The following is an 11,678-nucleotide window of genomic DNA, read 5'->3' on the forward strand; positions in this document are numbered from 1 at the left end:
CTGGACACTGAGGCTTTACCCTAAAGGAAACTCTAATCTAGAAAGCACATATATATAAACAAATAGTCTAACAAAACTATTGTTGGAACTTACTAATTGCAAATTCTTTTGAGTCTTAAATTATTTAAATAGGTTACAAAATAAACACCAGGAGGAAAGAGGCAAAACTTCACTGATCTTCTGTATAAAGATAATGTATAATGTAAGAACACTAAAATTCAGCCATATGGCAAGAGTTCTATCTCATGGCACTGATTTGGGGGTCAGATACCCCGGTAGAAGCTTTGACTTCGCCATTATCTCAATGTGTGATCTTGAGTAAGTCACTAAGCCCACATGAATAGCAATTCCTTTTTCGTATATTGAGGGGTTGGTTAGGATCAGGAGGTTCTGTCAAAAGGCCCTGTGGGGTTGAAAAGTGTCTAGTGGGCTGGATTCTGTGTCCTCTACTCACCCTGCCAATGAAAGGAGTCCCACTTTTCTCTATTTTATATGTTTGAATTTTGTTTCTCTTTTGTTTGAAAAGTTCCATCACTAAAAACAGAACTGCTGCTGCTGTTAAGTCACTTCAGTCGTGTCCGACTCTGTGCGACCCCATAAACGGCAGCCCACAAGGCTCCCCTGTCCCTGGGATTCTCCAAGCAAGAACACTGGAGTGGGTTGCCATTTCCTTCTCCAGCACATGAAAGTGAAAAGTGAAAGTGAAGTCGCTCAGTCGTGTCCGACTCTTAGCAACCTCATGGACTGCAGTCTACCAGGCTCCTCTGTCCATGGGATTTTCCAGGCAAGAGTACTGGAGTGGGGTGCCATTGCCTTCTATGAAACAGAACTAGGTTTCCTAAAATCATGTTCCAGCTCATAAGAGACCCGACTATTTTTTTTTTTAGGGGGAAGAAGTCAGAGATAAAGCCTAGTGAATGTGTTCATGAAAGATGCGTTTTGTTTTTAAGATAATAACTGTGCAAACTGCCAAAGAAATCTTCTTAGGTTGAAGTCTGTGCTATACTATGTATATTATATACTTCTTTCTCCAATCGCCCAAAACTGCTTTTCAGTACCAGGATGAAAAATCCATTGCTTTTTTCCAAAATACTAAGTGCTGAAAAGTAAGGATTTTATGCAAGCAGAATTCAATTAACATACTTAATACATTCATCAACTACTAATTTAATTAGAACATTCAGAAAACTGCCATCAATGTACCCAAAGCTGGTGGAATGGCTCGGATAGTTTGAGGAAGTCAGGACCACAACACAGACATCTTTTGTATCTTTCAGTTCAGTTCAGTCCAGTTGCTCAGTCATGTCTAACTCTGTGAACCGATGGACGGCAGCACGCCAGGCCTCCCTGTCCATCGCCAACTCCTGGAGTTTACTCAAATTCATGTCCATTGAGTTGGTGATGCCATCCATCCATCTCATCTTCTGTCGTCCCCTTCTCCTCCTGCCTTTAATCTTTCCCAGCATCAAGGTGTTTTCAAATGAGACAGTTCTTTGCATCAGGTGGCCAAAGTATTGGAGTTTCAGCTTCAGCATCAGTCCTTCCAATGAATATTCAGGACTGATTTCCTTTAGGATGGACTGGTTGGATCTCCTTGCAGTCCACGGGACTCTCAAGAGTCTGCTCCACCACCACAGATCAAAAGCATCAGTTCTTCAGTGCTCAGCTTTCTTTATAGTCCAACTCTCACCTCCGTACATGACTACTGGAAAAACCATAGCTCTGATTAGACGGACCTTTGTTGGCAAAGTAATGTCTCTGCTTTTTAATAAGCTGTCTAGATTGGCCATAGATTTTCTTCCAAGGAGCAAGTGTCTTTTAATTTCTTTCTTTTTTTTTTTTTTTCCTTTTTTCCCCCCATTTATTTTTATTCATTGGAGGTTAATTACTTTACAATATTGTAGTGGTTTTTGCCATACATTGACATGAATCAGCCATGGATTTACATGTGTTCCCCATCCCGATCCCCCCTCCCACCTCCCTTTCCATCCCATCCCTCTGGGTCTTCCTAGTGCACCAGCCCTGAGCACCCATCTCATGCATCCAACCTGGGCTGGTGATCTGTTTCACCCTTGATAGTATACTTGTTTCAATGCTGTTCTCTCTGAACATCCCACCCTCGCCTTCTCCCATAGAGTCTAAAAGTCTGTTCTGTACATCTGTGTCTCTTTTTCTGTTTTGCATATAGGGTTATCGTTACCATCTTTCTAAATTCCATATATACGTGTTAGTACACTGTATTGGCCTTTATCTTTCTGGCTTACTTCACTCTGTATAATAGGCTCCAGTTTCATCCACCTCATTAGAACTGATTAAAATGTATTCTTTTTTAATGGCTGAGTAATATTCCATTGTGTATATGTACCACAGCTTCCTTATCCATTCGTCTGCTGATGGGCATCTAGGTTGCTTCCATGTCCTGGCTATTATAAACAGTGCTGTGATGAACACTGGGGTGCACGTGTCTCTTTCAGATCCGGTTTCTTTGGTGTGTATCCTCAGGAGTGGGATTGCTGGGTCATATGGCAGTTCTATCTCCAGTTTTTTAAGGAATGTCCACACTGTTCTCCATAGCGGCTGTACTAGTTTGCATTCCCACCAACAGTGAAAGAGGGTTACCTTTTCTCCACACCCTCTCCAGCATTTTTTGCTCGTAGACTTTTGGATAGCAGCCATTCTGACTGGCGTGTAATGGTACCTCATTGAGGTTTTCACTTGCATTTCTCTGATGATGAGTGATGTTGAGCATCTTTTCATGTGTTTGTTAGCCATCTGTATGTCTTCTTTGGAAAAATGTCTGTTTAGATCTTTGGCCCATTTTTTGATTGGGTCATTTGCTTTTCTGGAATTGAGCTGCAGAAGTTGCTTGTATATTTTTGAGATTAATCCTTTGTCTGTTTCTTCATTTGCTATTATTTTCTCCCATTCTGAAGGGTGTCTTTTCACCTTGCTTATAGTTTCCTTTGTAGTGCAAAAGCTTTTAAGTTTCATTAGGTCCCATTTGTTTAGTTTTGCTTTTATTTCCAATATTCTGGGAGGTGGGTCATAGAGAATCCTGCTGTGATTTATGTCAGAGAGTGTTTTGCCTACGTTCTACTCTAGGAGTTTTATAGCTTCTGGTCTTACATTTAGATCTTTAATCCATTTTGAGTTTATTTTTGTGTATGGTGTTAGAAAGTGTTCTAGTTTCATTCTTTTACAAGTAGTTGACCAGTTTTCCCAGCACTACTTGTTAAAGAGGTTGTCTTTTTTCCACTGTATATCCTTGCCTCCTTTGTCAAAGATAAGGTGTCCGTAGGTACGTGGATTTATCTCTGGGCTTTCTATTTTATTCCATTGATCTATATTTCTGTCTTTGTGCCAGTACCATACTGTCTTGATGACTGTGGCTTTGTAGTAGAGCCTGAAGTCAGGCAGGTTAAGTCCTCTAGTTCCATTCTTCTTTCTCAAGATTGCTTTGGCTATTCGAGGTTTTTTGTATTTCCATACAAATTGTGAAATTATTTGTTCTAGCTCTGTGAAGAATACCGTTGGTAGCTTGATTGGGATTGCATTGAATCTATAGATCACTTTGGGTAGTATACTCATTTTCACAATATTGATTCTTCCAATCCATGAACACGGTATATTTCTCCATCTATTTGTGTCCTCTTTGATTTCTTTCATCAGTGTTTTATAGTTTTCTATGTATAGGTCTTTTGTTTCTTTAGGTAGATATACTCCTAAGTATTTTATTCTTTGCATCACAATGGTGAATGGTATTGTTTCCTTAATTTCTCTTTCTGATTTCTCATTGTTAGTGTATAGGAATGCAAGGGATTTTTGTGTGTTAATTTCATATCCTGCAACTTTAGTGTCTTTTAATTTCATGGCTGCAGTCACCATCTGCAGTGATTTTGGAACCCAAAAAAAAATAGTCTGTCACTGTTTCCACTGCTTATCTACCTATTTGCCATGAAGTGATGGGACAAGATGCCAAGGTTTTAGTTTTCTGAATGTTGAGTTTTAAGCCAACTTTTTCACTCTCCTCTTTCACTTTCATCAAGAGGTAAGTTGGGAGTTGGTGATGGACAGGGAGGCCTGGTGTGCTGCGGTTCATGGGGTCACAAAGAGTTGGAGAAGACTGAGTGACTGAACTGAACTGAACATAAACTTTACAAACCTAGTTAGAAGAACAAAAAAATTAGCATATTGTCATAGCTCCAAATTAGCAGCATCCACTATAATTAAACTCTTGTTTTTCTTCCCATACTCCCATTATCCTTCCCTCTGACTCTTTTACTGGGGATGCTCTTCTCCTGAAACCCTAAATATGGGCAATGACTTTAACCAGAGCAAGTCAGCAGTGAAGAGATCACTCACTCCCCCCCCACCCCCGCCCCAGAGTCCATGTTAATTATGGCTGTCAGAGGAATTTAGAAAAGGAATTGCGGTGGAGAGCCCTGAGACTGAGTGATTGGCTTCTTTGAGCTCTGCCACTTCTTCCTACTACCCAGGCTGAAAGGGGTGATGCACTTGATAGATACTAAGGCAGGCAAATTATGCAGAGAGCTGATTTAGTAAAACAGAAGTAGAGGCTTTTTAGTCATATAAGCCTGGATTCCAAACTGACTCCTGCCACCCTCTAGTCTAAGGATGTTGGCCAATTCTGGTTCTTCTTGTACACAAGGGCATGGGTAATTACTTATCACTGCATTGGTGCCAAATTAAATGAGATAACAAAAGTAGGGTTATCTGAACATTGTTTGGCCCAAAGCAATTATGTAATAAATTTTTTCCAAATTCTATCAACATGCAACTCCAAATAAAGAGACGACAAGTTTCTCTTGGTAACCAAGAGTGTCAAATACATTAGACATATGAGGAGAATCACAGTGGTTCTCAAATATTATGGATATAATAAAGGTAAGTGCTTAACATTTCTCTCACACTCTAAAAATCCCTATTTTCTCAATCCTATGGTAATAGTTTTTGTAATATTTTTAACTATTTCTGAAATTAGGATGAGTCTTAAAATTAACACATGCATTTAATGTGATACCTATAGCTATTTTCTCTTAAAATATTGTATTGAAACCAAAAGGGTCTTATAATCAATAGTGTTTAATTATATAATTAAGGAAAATAGCATTATGAAAAATTAATCATCTCCTTTAATAAATAATCAGAGCTATCCTCTCAGAAGTCTGAAAGACCTAGTTGACTATCAAGTGTCACCAAAGTTTCCCTTTGAATTTTTTATATGTCCTTGATTCTCCCACATTGATTCTTTATTGCCATCCCCTTCTTCAAACTACTGTTTCTGATTACTTGCTATGTTCCAAGTACACTGCAAAATGCCTTATAAATATTATATTTTACTCCACACAGCCCTAAGGTGAAATGAAAGATGAAGATATTGAGGCTTTGATGAGAAAACTGAGGTGCAGACAAGTAAACATGGCTCTAGTTCACAGTAGCTGAGATATGGGTCAAGTTCAGGTGAGATCCAAAGCTTTGATTCTTAACCATGACTGGAGTTCCTTGATTATAAGAAAATGATTTCAACATTCAAAATAATAATCCAAGTTATCACAAGAATAACCTCAGAGTTAGGGCCTAGGGGAAAGCAGAGGAGAGGGCTATCCAAGTAGCACTGCGGAAACAAAATTATCAAAATCAAACTACATATGGTGTGTCTTCATGTGTAATTTTACATCAGTTCACACTATATATTTTGAAGATGTACTTTAAGTACAATGCAAAATAATGTGCAAGACTGATATGAGTATATTTAATGCTTATTCCCCATATTTTTGCATTTTAAAAATAATAATTCAGTAAAATCTATAGGAGTACGTCAAGGCTGTATATTGTCACCTTGCTTTTTTAACTTATATGCAGAGTACATCATGTGAAATGCTGAACTGGATGAAGTGCAAGCTGGGATCAAGATTGCATGGAGAAATATCAATAACTTCAGATATGCAGATGACATCATCCTTATGATAGAAAGCAAAGAGGAACTAAAGAACCTCTTGATGAAACTGACAGAGGAGAGTGAAAACTCTGGCTGAAAACTCAACATTCAAAAAACTAAGATCATGGCATCTGGCCCCATCACGTCATGGGAAATAGAAGGGGAAACAATGACAGACTTTATTTTCTTGGGCCCCAAAATCACTGCAGATGGTGACTGCAGTCATGAAATTAAAAGACACTTGCCCCTTGAAAGAAAAGCTATGACCAACCTAGACAGCATACTAAAAAGCAGAGACATCACTTTCCCGACAAAGGGCCATCTAGACAAAGCTCTGGTTTTTCCAGTAGTCATTTATGGATGTGAGAGTTGGACTATAAAGAAAGCTGAGTGCCGAAGAATTGATGTTTTTGAACTGTGGCATTGGAGAAGACTCTTGAGTATCCCTTGGACAGCAAGGAGGTCAAATTAGTCTGTCCGAAAGGAAATCAGTCCTGAATATTCATTGGAAGGACTGATGTTGAAGCTGAAACTCCAATACTTTGTCCACCTGATGCAAAGAACTGACTCACTGGAAAAGACTCTGATGATGGGAAAAATTGGAGGCAGGAGGAGAAGGATGAGATGGTTGGATGGTATCACCAACTCAATAGACATGAGTTTGAGCAAGCTCCAGTAGTTGGTTATGGACCTGGAAGCCTGGTATGCTGTAGTCCATGGGGCCCTAAAGAGTCGGATATGACTGAGTGACTGAACTGGACTGAACTGATAGTCTATAGTGGAAATGATTTTCTTGGAATCACAATTCAAAATATGACAGTTTCATCTTTTAAAAACTATGGATATATGTTTATCCATATTTATATCCATGGATATAAATGCAAACTATGAAAATTTGTTGGGGTAAAAACAGTAAATAATATAACTGTTATGATACAGGGAAAAAACCCTTACAAATGTAGACTAAAGAAGCAATAATTGACTAATATTATTATGGTATATTAAACTAACTTTAAGTCATTTATCTCTTGCAGCCATAAAGTATTCTCAACCATACATACTTTAGAGCAAAAGAGTCTCCATTTGCCCAAGATAGCCCTGGCTTATGCTGATGTCCCAAAGTGATTGTCAACATCCTCAGAATTGTCCCAATTTGGACAGTAAATTATATAGTCACACTAATAATACTCAAGAACCTTGACTTTTTATTCTAACCTTGCCTATTATAAACCATAAAATATTTTTACTCTTCATATTCTTCTATAAGGCAGTTTACTTGCATGGAATAGTAGAATTTGTTTCATAGTTAATTAAAAAAACAAAAAAGTAACACCATGGAGTTTCAGAAGTTAAAATGTAAGTATAAGGTGATGGCTACCTCTTTCTACCAGAGTTCCTCTTTCTGCAAGTGCCTGCTCGTTTGGCCCACAAAAATGTATTACAACCATCATTTTCCACTGCACCAGGTTTCTTGGAAGGAGAATGGGGTGGGCCATAATTCATCAGAGATGACGCTTAGAAACTGTTTAACTATCAACAAAATGTCCCTCATCAGAAGCATCAGAGACATGCTTCTAATTTAAATATCTGAAATTTTTACAACAAAGTAATTTTTTTGGACACAGTCAGTTTTCTCCTCTAGGTCCAGCTATAGCATGGTCAGAGTCTTCAACAGTTTTTATTAGGCACTCAGCATTCCTTTCTCCTTTGTTTATTCTTTTTAGAACTCTGCTTACATTCAGGTTGCTAAATTTTTCAAATATGATTCAAGGAAAGATGACCTTACCATCTAATCCAGGTACAGATTTTGACTGGTCCAAGCTAGCAGCCCGTGGTCTTTTCTGGATGACTTACAGGGTTCAGAGATGACCTCATTTAGTACAAATGGGACATCGCGGACTATGCTTGGTTGACTGGCTTCAAATTCAGTCGGTTTGTGTAGCTGTCTCTTTTCTACAGAAAATAAACAAAACACCACATGGTTACAAATATCAGAAGACATCACATTGTTACCATAAAGGAACCAGCATTATAATAAAATGAATACTGAGGAAGACAGAATGGAGACAAGGAAAAAACTGGGTCCACAGTAACATTATTAAGACTTATCCACTTCTGAACTTTCAGTTATAGACATAATAAACACACTCTAGTTTAAAGAGATTTGAATCAAAGATTTTGTTACTTGCATTCAAAAGCATGCACATGAATACATTGCTTGAGGAGGCATACATGACTGATCAGAGCTAACATGGAAGATGAAACTGCCTTAGCAAGTGGCAGCAATATCAGCCCAACTGGTCAAGCCCAAAATCTAGAAATTACCTTTGACTTTTAAAAAAGAATTTCTCACTTCAAATCTATCAGAAACGTGTGTCTCTTTTCCTCCAACATATTCTGCATTCTATCTATTTTTCTTAAACTCCATTTCAGCACAAGTATCCTGCAATTTGTTTCTGGGACATTACCACATGCACATAAATGGTCTCCCACTACCAATAATAACCCAATTCAATTGTTCTCATCCATACCACTAAAATGATTTCAAAACCTTTTCATGGCTTCCCACCACACTTGAGATAAAAGTTGTGTTTTTTAAAAAATAAATCAGGACACACAGATTCTTTTCATGACCTGCAACCCATCTTTGCAACCTCTTTTCTTTTCCCAACATTTGTTCTATCTCAACTGTCTGGCCTTATCACTGGTTTGCTTAAATTCACTCCTGCCCTAGGGCCTTTACACTTTCTTCTCTCCCTAGAATGCTTTTTCCATGGCTTTACATGGCTAGCTCCTTCTCATCCTCCAAGTTTTTGCTTAAATATTACCTCTTTCAAGAAACAATTCTTGATCCCTTCATGTTTCAGCCCATGATTCTACCCTGATGTATTAAACACTGATCACAGCATCCCATATTTACTACATGTGTCCAAATCTAATTATTTTCTTATTTATATGATTTTATTTGCTTATTGTCTGTCCATTTCTTAAAGAGATCAGCTCCATTAAGAGAGGAATCTTAGTGGCTATGCCTACCTAAGACACTGACTTATTATAGAAGACAACTGGCTATGGCAGGTTTAGAACCTGGCTGTAAATTCTTTGATATTCTTTCCACTGAGTGGTAAGATCTATGTTCCTGGCTCTTAAATCTGGGAAAGCTTTAATAAATAAAATACAGTGGAAGGGATGCTTTGTGACTTTTGAGAGTAAGTCATGAAAAGACATGCAGCTTCTGCCTTGTTTGCTGGGAATGCTCACACACAGATCCTTGTGCTGCCATGTAAGTTCATTACTCATGGACTACCATGCTGGAGGGGCCACACATGTGAGTGTTGGTAAACAATCTAAGCTGATCCCTTTATCTATCCCAACCCAAGATTCAGGTATGTGAGTAAAGAATCTATCTTACAAGTAGATTCTTCAGCTTCAGGTGATTCAGTCCTCATTTGAGCCATCCCAGAAAAGCCCTGGAAACTGTAAAATCACAGAGCAAAATGGAGCTGTTCTGGTGGTGCCTGTCCTGATTCCTGACGTGTGTAATCAATAAACATAAGAAAATGACTGTTTTATGCCACTAACATCTCAGACTGTCTTCTAACATTAGGATGTTTTCTAACATAACAATAGGCATCTGGAGCAAAGGCCCACCAAAGTTTGAAAAATATTTGTTGAATGAGGCTGACCAGCTACCTTGTAGGAACACTCCTCTAGGGACTTGGGTTCTAGTCCAAGTTCTATTACTAATACATTATCTAACCTTAGGAAATCTTATCTATAGGTCTCAAGTTCCTTCTATGTGCATTGAGGTGATCTGACTCATTTAACTCTTAGGTACTTGCCACTGAATTCTTAGTCTATAAATGAAAACTAAGGTTTTCAACAATAATGAAAAAGATAAATAGCCAGAATTAGGGGCTCTGTCTTCTCTGGGTATTAAAATGATCTTAAAAGGGTGTGCTCCTTAGAGTTCTCAGCGTGAAAGGGAGGAGGAAGCAATTTGATAAATTTGACAATTGATTGACTTTCTTGAATCTCTATATTCCCAAGGAAACTATGTCTGTGTCTTTAAAGTCAAATCACATCGGGATAAAGGGCTCAATGGACAGATAGGTTAACTAGATGGGAGACAGGAAGAAGCTGCAAACAAATGGCTTCTGAAGGCTCTCTTTTTCTAACTAAACCATTTTTCTGTTTCTTTCTACAGAACTGACTTCAGAACTCAGAGGGTGGGACTATGACGGCAGCAAAAATGTGGTAGAAAGATTACTGGGTCTCGGAGCTATCCCTGAAAGTGGGAAGCCTTGAGCAGTCACCACTCTGACCTTCTGCTGCTGAGGAGGAGGAGGGTGACTCCTCTCTGGTCTTCATTAGGAAATGAGGTGTCTTTTCCCAGGGCACACAGAATAGAAAATGGAAATAGGATAAGAACATGGGTCTCCTGATTTGCAATCCAAGTGTCATAGTGTTGCCCCTAGCACCCATCTCCACGTCTCATACATCACTCAACGTAGGTATCAGGTTCTGAAAAAGGGGAAGCACAGAAAGCCGGGTATGAAGGATGTGAGCACATCTACCTTTTGAATTTCTGTGAGACTGTTCACTGAGAATAGATCTTTGAGTATGATTAGATGAGAATTCTAGAGACTAAAAAAATAATTCCTGGGAAAGATCATTCTCATGATGAGTAGGAGTAGGTAGGGTGGTAGTCTTAACTTGTAGACTTATTAATTGCTATCGTTTAGACCCATCTGAACATGGAAGAATCACATTCTGGGAAAAAGAACTAAGAATATGGTAAGGGGGTCTATATTTAAAATTTTATTAAGCAAACAGCTCAGCTTACCTTTCTGCCAGGTATTGTTTAGAGTTCCCTGACATCCCTTGGCTAAGGTTATATGTATTCTCAGTATCTTTCTAATCCCAGCACAACCATAGCCAATAGATTAGAGCTATTTGAAGAGACCAGAAATATTTTCTGTCACTGCACTCAGACTCCTTCAGAGAGAGGAAGTGATTTTGAATATGGCCTAATGTTCAGGAATCAAATACTTTCCAAGTATATCCTCCTGTAAAAACAGAAGGTCAGATATGTGTACAATAAGAGGTATCCAAGTTTGGGGATATTTTAATAAAGTCACACTAGGGCTTCCCTTGTGCCTCAGATAGTAAAGAATCTGCCTGCAATGCAGGAGACCTGGGTTTTATCCTTAGGTCAGAAGATCAATTCCTGGTTCAATTCCTGGGTCAGAAAGATCCCCTGGAGGAGGGAATGGCAACCCACTCTAGTATTCCTGCCTGTAGAATTCCAGGGACAGAGAAGCCTGGTGGGCTACAGTCCATGGGGTTGCAAAGAGTCCAACATGACTGAGCAACTAACACTTTCTGTTTCACACAATCTGACACAAAACCCAGGCTACGATTTCTGTGGTTCAATGTCCCTTGCACTACAGTGCAATGCTTTTAGGAATTCTATCTAATAATGATCCAATGGCCTATAGTGCAAACAGGGTAGAATAGCTATAAGAACTAAAACAAGTGACAATAATGTTACATGATATGACTCTGTTTCATATCACCTGCTTGAGTTTAAGTGTATTTTATAGAGGGACCTATTATAATACAGAACACACAAAAATATTTTTCTCTCAGGCCTGCTGATTTATATCATTCCTTTAAACATAAACATAGAAAAAATAAAAAGAATTATTTATAATTT

Source organism: Cervus elaphus, chromosome 9 (assembly GCF_910594005.1).
Source record: "Cervus elaphus chromosome 9, mCerEla1.1, whole genome shotgun sequence".
Classification (NCBI taxonomy): domain Eukaryota; kingdom Metazoa; phylum Chordata; class Mammalia; order Artiodactyla; family Cervidae; genus Cervus; species Cervus elaphus.